This window comes from Micropterus salmoides, unplaced genomic scaffold (assembly GCF_014851395.1).
Source record: "Micropterus salmoides isolate LMB-PRFRI ecotype aquatic unplaced genomic scaffold, ASM1485139v1 Ms_hic_scaffold_21, whole genome shotgun sequence".
Taxonomy (NCBI): domain Eukaryota; kingdom Metazoa; phylum Chordata; class Actinopteri; order Centrarchiformes; family Centrarchidae; genus Micropterus; species Micropterus salmoides.
The window spans coordinates 26,975,163-26,983,560 of NW_024041262.1; the positions used below are offsets into that span (position 1 = coordinate 26,975,163).

An 8,398-nucleotide genomic window follows, 5' to 3' on the forward strand; every position below is an offset into this window, starting at 1 on the left:
CTTTAAAGCACCCAGGGAGCAGTTACGGGTCCAGGGCCTTGCTAATGCTCCCTCAATTTAGACCTCTGGATTTAACCAATCCTAGAATGGGTAGGCATTGTACAGCGTCAAGGGAGCAGTGACGTTTTCAGAGCGTTGCTCAGGGGGCTCCAACCAGAAAATCTTTACTCCTAAGCCAAGTCCCCATGGATTGAGCTAATGCTGCCCCGATAGGAATGCGCCCAACGTGGGGCTCGACCCTGAGTTCGCTAATTATCCCTTAACTTCAATTTCGTAAGGGAGAAGATAGTAAAAAGAGTAAATGATAAACTTTGAGTCACATAGAATTATAGTGTGGGCCAAATGTTAGGGGTTCAGGGCCTTGCTAATGCTCCCTCAATTTAGGCCTCTGGATTTAACCAATCCAAGAGTGGGCAGACATTGTACCGTGAAGAGTTACGTTTTCAGAGCGTTGCTCAGGGGGCTCAATCCAGCAAGTCTTTACTCCCAAGCCAAGTCCCCACGGATTGAGCTAATAGGAAGACGCCCAACGTGGGGCTCGAACCCACGACCCTGAGATTAAGAGTCTCATGCTCTACCGACTGAGCTAGCCGGGCCACGTCAGTCCAAGTGTAAGCCTTCAATTCTCAAACAACCTGTAATCTCACATGATATGTGGTTAGCTGCTAACTCTAATTTAGTAGGGAAGAAGATAGCAAAGATCGTAAATAATAAACTTTATATATCACATACAATTATAGTATTGGGCCAAATTTTCCCAAATGCGAATTTGAGGCTCTGCGTTTAATCCATCTTTGAATGGGAAGCTATTGTACAGCACCCAGGGAGCGGTTACGGGTCCAGGGCCTTGCTAATGCTCCCTCAATTTAGGCCTCTGGATTTAACCAATCCTAGAATGGGTAGGCATTGTACAGCGTCAAGGGAACAGTGACGTTTTCAGAGCGTTGCTCAGGGGGCTCCAACCAGAAAATCTTTACTCCCAAGCCAAGTCCCCATGGATTGAGCTAATGCTGCCCCGATAGGAATGCGCCCAACGTGGGGCTCGACCCTGAGTTTGCTAATTATCCCTTAACTTCAATTTCGTAAGGGAGAAGATAGTATAAAGAGTAAATGATAAACTTTGTGTCACATAGAATTATAGTGTGGGCCAAATGCGAATTTGAGGCTGTGCATTTAACCCATCCTTGAATGGGCTGCCACTTTAAAGCACCCAGGGAGCAGTTACGGGTCCAGGGCCTTGCTAATGCTCCCTCAATTTAGACCTCTGGATTTAACCAATCCTAGAATGGGTAGGCATTGTACAGCGTCAAGGGAGCAGTGACGTTTTCAGAGCGTTGCTCAGGGGCTCCAACCAGAAATCTTTACTCCTAAACCAAGTCCCCATGGATTGAGCTAATTCTGCCCCGATAGGAATGCGCCCAACGTGGGGCTCGACCCTGAGTTCGCTAATTATCCCTTAACTTCAATTTCGTAAGGGAGAAGATAGTAAAAAGAGTAAATGATAAACTTTGAGTCACATAGAATTATAGTGTGGGCCAAATGTTAGGGGTTCAGGGCCTTGCTAATGCTCCCTCAATTTAGGCCTCTGGATTTAACCAATCCAAGAGTGGGCAGACATTGTACCGTGAAGAGTTACGTTTTCAGAGCGTTGCTCAGGGGGCTCAATCCAGCAAGTCTTAACTCCCAAGCCAAGTCCCCACGGATTGAGCTAATAGGAAGACGCCCAACGTGGGGCTCGAACCCACGACCCTGAGATTAAGAGTCTCATGCTCTACCGACTGAGCTAGCCGGGCCACGTCAGTCCAAGTGTAAGCCCTTCAATTCTCAAACAACCTGTAATCTCACATGATAATGTGGTTAGCTGCTAACTCTAATTTAGTAGGGAAGAAGATAGCAAAGATCGTAAATAATAACTTATATATCACATACAATTATAGTATTGGGCCAAATTTTCCCAAATGCGAATTTGAGGCTCTGCGTTTAATCCATCTTTGAATGGGAAGCTATTGTACAGCACCCAGGGACGGTTACGGGTCCAGGGCCTTGCTAATGCTCCCTCAATTTAGGCCTCTGGATTTAACCAATCCTAGAATGGGTAGGCATTGTACAGCGTCAAGGAGCAGTGACGTTTTCAGAGCGTTGCTCAGGGGCTCCAACCAGAAAATCTTTACTCCTAAGCCAAGTCCCCATGGATTGAGCTAATTCTGCCCTGATAGGAATGCGCCCAACGTGGGGCTCGACCCTGAGTTTGCTAATTATCCCTTAACTTCAATTTCGTAAGGGAGAAGATAGTAAAAAGAGTAAATGATAAACTTTGAGTCACATAGAATTATAGTGTGGGCCAAATGTTAGGGGTCCAGGGCCTTGCTAATGCTCCCTCAATTTAGGCCTCTGGATTTAACCAATCCTAGAATGGGCAGGCATTGTACAGCGTCAAGGGAAGAGTGACGTTTTCAGAGCGTTGCTCAGGGGGCTCCAACCAGAAAATCTTTACTCCCAAGCCAAGTCCCCATGGATTGAGCTAATTCTGCCCCGATAGGAATGCGCCCAACGTGGGGCTCGACCCTGAGTTTGCTAATTATCCCTTAACTTCAATTCGTAAGGGAGAAGATAGTAAAAAGAGTAAATGATAAACTTTGTGTCACATAGAATTATAGTGTGGGCCAAATGCAAATTTGAGGCTGTGCATTTAACCCATCCTTGAATGGGCTGCCACTTTAAAGCACCCAGGGAGCCGTTACGGGTCCAGGGCCTTGCTAATGCTCCCTCAATTTAGACCTCTGGATTTAACCAATCCTAGAATGGTAGGCATTGTACAGCGCAAGGGAGCAGTGACGTTTTCAGAGCGTTGCTCAGGGGGCTCCAACCAGAAAATCTTTACTCCTAAGCCAAGTCCCCATGGATTGAGCTAATGCTGCCCCGATAGGAATGCGCCCAACGTGGGGCTCGACCCTGAGTTTGCTAATTTCCCTTAACTTCAATTTCGTAAGGGAGAAGATAGTAAAAGAGTAAATGATAATCTTTGAGTCACATAGAATTATAGTGTGGGCCAAATGTTAGGGGTCCAGGGCCTTGCTAATGCTCCCTCAATTTAGCCTCTGGATTTAACCAATCCTAGAATGGGTAGGCATTGTACAGCGTCAAGGGCAGTGACGTTTTCAGAGCATTGCTCAGGGGGCTCAATCCAGCAAGTCTTTACTCCCAAGCCAAGTCCCCATGGATTGAGCAAATGCTGCCCCGATAGGAATGCGCTCAATGTGGGGCTTTACCCTGAGTTGCTAATTATCCCTTAACTTCAATTTCGTAAGGAGAAGATAGTAAAAAGAGTAAATGATAATCTTTGAGTCACATAGAATTATAGTGTGGGCCAAATGTTAGGGGTCCAGGGCCTTGCTAATGCTCCCTCAATTTAGACCTCTGGATTTAACCAATCCTAGAATGGGTAGGCATTGTACAGCGTCAAGGGAGCAGTGACGTTTTCAGAGCGTTGCTCAGGGGGCTCCAACCAGAAAATCTTTACTCCCAAGCCAAGTCCCCATGGATTGAGCTAATTCTGCCCGATAGGAATGCGCCCAACGTGGGGCTCGACCCTGAGTTTGCTAATTATCCCTTAACTTCAATTTCGTAAGGGAGAAGATAGTAAAAAGAGTAAATGATAATGTTTGAGTCACATAGAATTACAGTGTGGGCCAAATGTTAGGGGTCCAGGGCCTTGCTAATGCTCCCTCAATTTAGGCCTCTGGATTTAACCAATCCTAGAATGGGTAGGCATTGTACAGCGTCAAGGGAGCAGTGACGTTTTCAGAGCGTTGCTCAGGGGGCTCCAACCAGAAAATCTTTACTCCTAAGCCAAGTCCCGATGGATTGAGCTAATGCTGCCCCGATAGGAATGCGCCCAACGTGGGGCTCGACCCTGAGTTTGCTAATTATCCCTTAACTTCAATTTCGTAAGGGAGAAGATAGTAAAAAGAGTAAATGATAAACTTTGTGTCACATAGAATTATAGTGTGGGCCAAATGCAAATTTGATGCTGTGCATTTAACCCATCCTTGAATGGGCTGCCACTTTAAAGCACCCAGGAGCAGTTACGGTCCAGGCCTTGCTAATGCTCCCTCAATTTAGACCTCTGGATTTAACCAATCCTAGAATGGGTAGGCATTGTACAGCGTCAAGGGAGCAGTGACGTTTTCAGAGCGTTGCTCAGGGGGCTCCAACCAGAAAATCTTTACTCCTAAGCCAAGTCCCATGGATTGAGCTAATGCTGCCCCGATAGGAATGCGCCCAACGTGGGGCTCGACCCTGAGTTCGCTAATTATCCCTTAACTTCAATTTCGTAAGGGAGAAGATAGTAAAAGAGTAAATGATAACTTTGAGTCCACATAGAATTATAGTGTGGGCCAAATGTTAGGGTTCAGGGCCTTGCTAATGCTCCCTCAATTTAGGCCTCTGGATTTAACCAATCCAAGAGTGGGCAGACATTGTACCGTGAAGAGTTACGTTTTCAGAGCGTTGCTCAGGGGGCTCAATCCAGCAAGTCTTTACTCCCAAGCCAGTCCCCACGGATTGAGCTAATAGGAAGACGCCCAACGTGGGGCTCGAACCCACGACCCTGAGATTAAGAGTCTCATGCTCTACCGACTGAGCTAGCCAGGCCACGTCAGTCCAAGTGTAAGCCCTTCAATTCTCAAACAACCTGTAATCTCACATGATAATGTGGTTAGCTGCTAACTCTAATTTAGTAGGGAAGATAGCAAAGATCGTAAATAATAAACTTTATATATCACATACAATTATAGTATTGGGCCAAATTTTCCCAAATGCGAATTTGAGGCTCTGCGTTTAATCCATCTTTGAATGGGAAGCTATTGTACAGCACCCAGGGAGCGGTTACGGGTCCAGGGCCTTGCTAATGCTCCCTCAATTTAGGCCTCTGGATTTAACCAATCCTAGAATGGGTAGGCATTGTACAGCGTCAAGGGAACAGTGACGTTTCAGAGCGTTGCTCAGGGGCTCCAACCAGAAAATCTTTACTCCCAAGCCAAGTCCCCATGGATTGAGCTAATGCTGCCCCGATAGGAATGCGCCCAACGTGGGGCTCGACCCTGAGTTTGCTAATTATCCCTTAACTTCAATTTCGTAAGGGAGAAGATAGTAAAAAGAGTAAATGATAAACTTTGTGTCACATAGAATTATAGTGTGGGCCAAATGCGAATTTGAGGCTGTGCATTTAACCCATCCTTGAATGGGCTGCCACTTTAAAGCACCCAGGGAGCAGTTACGGGTCCAGGGCCTTGCTAATGCTCCCTCAATTTAGACCTCTGGATTTAACCAATCCTAGAATGGGTAGGCATTGTACAGCGTCAAGGGAGCAGTGACGTTTTCAGAGCGTGCTCAGGGGGCTCCAACCAGAAAATCTTTACTCCTAAGCCAAGTCCCCATGGATTGAGCTAATTCTGCCCCGATAGGAATGCGCCCAACGTGGGGCTCGACCCTGATTTGCTAATTATCCCTTAACTTCAATTTCGTAAGGGAGAAGATAGTAAAAGAGTAAATGATAATGTTTGAGTCACATAGAATTACAGTGTGGGCCAATGTTAGGGGTCCAGGGCCTTGCTAATGCTCCCTCAATTTAGGCCTCTGGATTTAACCAATCCTAGAATGGGTAGGCATTGTACAGCGTCAAGGGAGCAGTGACGTTTTCAGAGCGTTGCTCAGGGCTCCAACCAGAAAATCTTTACTCCTAAGCCAAGTCCCGATGGATTGAGCTAATGCTGCCCCGATAGGAATGCGCCCAACGTGGGGCTCGACCCTGAGTTTGCTAATTATCCCTTAACTTCAATTTCGTAAGGGAGAAGATAGTAAAAAGAGTAAATGATAAACTTTGTGTCACATAGAATTATAGTGTGGGCCAAATGCAAATTTGATGCTGTGCATTTAACCCATCCTTGAATGGGCTGCCACTTTAAAGCACCCAGGGAGCAGTTACGGGTCCAGGGCCTTGCTAATGCTCCCTCATTTAGACCTCTGGATTTAACCAATCCTAGAATGGGTAGGCATTGTACAGCGTCAAGGGCAGTGACGTTTTCAGAGCGTTGCTCAGGGGGCTCCAACCAGAAAATCTTTACTCCTAAGCCAAGTCCCCATGGATTGAGCTAATTCTGCCCCGATAGGAATGCGCCCAACGTGGGGCTCGACCCTGAGTTTGCTAATTATCCCTTAACTTCAATTTCGCAAGGGAGAAGATAGTAAAAAGAGTAAATGATAAACTTTGTGTCACATAGAATTATAGTGCGGGCCAAATGTTAGGGGTCCAGGGCCTTGCTAATGCTCCCTCAATTTAGGCCTCTGGATTTAACCAATCCAAGAGTGGGCAGACATTGTACCGTGAAGAGTTACGTTTTCAGAGCGTTGCTCAGGGGGCTCAATCCAGCAAGTCTTAACTCCCAAGCCAAGTCCCCACGGATTGAGCTAATAGGAAGACGCCCAACGTGGGGCTCGAACCCACGACCCTGAGATTAAGAGTCTCATGCTCTACCGACTGAGCTAGCCGGGCCACGTCAGCCCAAGTGTAAGCCCTTCAATTCTCAAACAACCTGTAATCTCACATGATAATGTGGTTAGCTGCTAACTCTAATTTAGTAGGGAAGAAGATAGCAAAGATCGTAAATAATAAATATAAACTTTATATATCACATACAATTATAGTATTGGGCCAAATTTTCCCAAATGCGAATTTGAGGCTCTGCGTTAATCCATCTTGAATGGGAAGCTATTGTACAGCACCCAGGGAGCGGTTACGGGTCCAGGGCCTTGCTAATGCTCCCTCAATTTAGGCCTCTGGATTTAACCAATCCTAGAATGGGCAGGCTTGTACAGCGTCAAGGGAACGTGACTTTTCAGAGCGTTGCTCAGGGGCTCCACCAGAAAATCTTTACTCCCAAGCCAAGTCCCCATGGATTGAGCTAATGCTGCCCCGATAGAATGCGCCCAACTGGGGCTCGACCCTGAGTTTTGCTAATTATCCCTTAACTTCAATTTCGTAAGGGAGAAGATAGTAAAAAGAGTAAATGATAAACTTTGTGTCACATAGAATTATAGTGTGGGCCAAATGCGAATTTGAGGCTGTGCATTTAACCCATCCTTGAATGGGCTGCCACTTTAAAGCACCCAGGGAGCATTACGGGTCCAGGGCCTTGCTAATGCTCCCTCAATTTAGACCTCTGATTTAACCAATCCTAGAATGGGTAGGCATTGTACAGCGTCAAGGGAGCAGTGACGTTTTCAGAGCGTTGCTCAGGGGCTCCAACCAGAAAATCTTTACTCTAAGCCAAGTCCCCATGGATTGAGCTAATTCTGCCCCGATAGGAATGCGCCCAACGTGGGCTCGACCCTGAGTTTGCTAATTATCCCTTAACTTCAATTTCGTAAGGGAGAAGATAGTAAAAAGAGTAATGATAAACTTTGAGTCACATAGAATTATAGTGTGGGCCAAATGTTAGGGGTCCAGGCCTTGCTAATGCTCCCTCAATTTAGGTCTCTGGATTTAACCAATCCAGAGTGGGCAGACATTGTACAGCGTCAAGGGAGCAGTGACGTTTTCAGAGCGTTGCTCAGGGGCTCCAACCAGAAAATCTTTACTCCTAAGCCAAGTCCCCATGGATTGAGCTAATGCTGCCCCGATAGGTATGCGCCCAACGTGGGGCTCGACCCTGAGTTTGCTAATTATCCCTTAACTTCAATTTCGTAAGGGAGAAGATAGTAAAAGAGTAAATGATAATCTTTGAGTCACATAGAATTATGTGTGGGCCAAATGTTAGGGGTCCAGGGCCTTGCTAATGCTCCCTCAATTTAGGCCTCTGGATTTAACCATCCTAGAATGGGTAGGCATTGTACAGCGTCAAGGGAGCAGTGACGTTTTCAGAGCGTTGCTCAGGGGCTCCAACCAGAAAATCTTTACTCCTAAGCCAAGTCCCCATGGATTGAGCTAATGCTGCCCGATAGGAATGCGCCCAACGTGGGGCTCGACCCTGAGTTTGCTAATTATCCCTTAACTTCAATTTCGTAAGGGAGAAGATAGTAAAAAGAGTAAATGATAAACTTTGAGTCACATAGAATTATAGTGTGAGCCAAATTTAGGGTCCAGGCCTTGCTAATGCTCCCTCAATTTAGGCCTCTGGATTTAACCAATCCTAAATGGGTAGCATTGTACAGCGTCAAGAAGCATGACTTTCAGAGCGTTGCTCAGGGGCTCAATCCAGCAAGTCTTCACTCTAAGCCAAGTCCCACGGATTGAGCTAATAGAGACGCCCAACGTGGGCTTGAACCCACACCCTGAGATTAAGAGTCTCATGCCTCTACCGACTGAGCTAGCCGGGCCACGTCAGTCCAAGTGTAAGCC

General features: G+C 46.5%; 4 non-coding genes across 4 annotated transcripts; all 4 read right to left on the bottom strand.

Annotated features, from left to right (window-relative positions):
* Window positions 1–523: 523 nt before the first annotated feature.
* trnak-cuu lies at window positions 524–596 on the bottom strand. The gene has a single exon. It is a non-coding gene; the product is annotated as a tRNA-Lys (tRNA).
* Window positions 597–1,720: 1,124 nt separating this feature from the next.
* On the bottom strand, window positions 1,721–1,793 carry trnak-cuu. The gene has a single exon. It is a non-coding gene; the product is annotated as a tRNA-Lys (tRNA).
* A 2,787-nt stretch (window positions 1,794–4,580) lies between these two features.
* Window positions 4,581–4,653, bottom strand: trnak-cuu. Its single transcript has one exon. It is a non-coding gene; the product is annotated as a tRNA-Lys (tRNA).
* A 1,827-nt stretch (window positions 4,654–6,480) lies between these two features.
* On the bottom strand, window positions 6,481–6,553 carry trnak-cuu. Its single transcript has one exon. It is a non-coding gene; the product is annotated as a tRNA-Lys (tRNA).
* Window positions 6,554–8,398: the final 1,845 nt, after the last annotated feature.